We start from the raw sequence: 365 nt of genomic DNA on the forward strand, positions 1-365 counted from the left end.
ACGTCCAAAAATGTTTCTCCCACTCCCGAGGCCCCAGCAAGCGGTATTTTCGAGATAAGCACCCCCCGGTTTGGATAGGGCAGCTCCTGCCTCAGGCAGGACTACGTGAGTTGGAGGTGGAGGGCCCTGCCAGCCTCCCCCTCCAAATCCTGCGGCCTCCACACCTCCAACTTCACTTCGGCCCCTTCCTCCTCGGGCGACGGCCCCCTCCCGCTGAGCCCCGCGCTCTTCCGCCGTGCCAGGCACCCCAAACCCCGCGCACCAAAGGGGGGGTCCAAACAAGGCAGCAAACAACCCCCGCAAGCCCCGCAACAGGTGGGCGCTGCTCCGGGACGGGCAGGTCTGGAGGGGGCACGCCGCGCAGG

This window comes from Gavialis gangeticus, unplaced genomic scaffold (genome assembly GCF_001723915.1).
Source record: "Gavialis gangeticus isolate Ggan-Ray unplaced genomic scaffold, GavGan_comp1, whole genome shotgun sequence".
In the NCBI taxonomy this organism is placed as follows: Eukaryota; Metazoa; Chordata; order Crocodylia; family Gavialidae; genus Gavialis; species Gavialis gangeticus.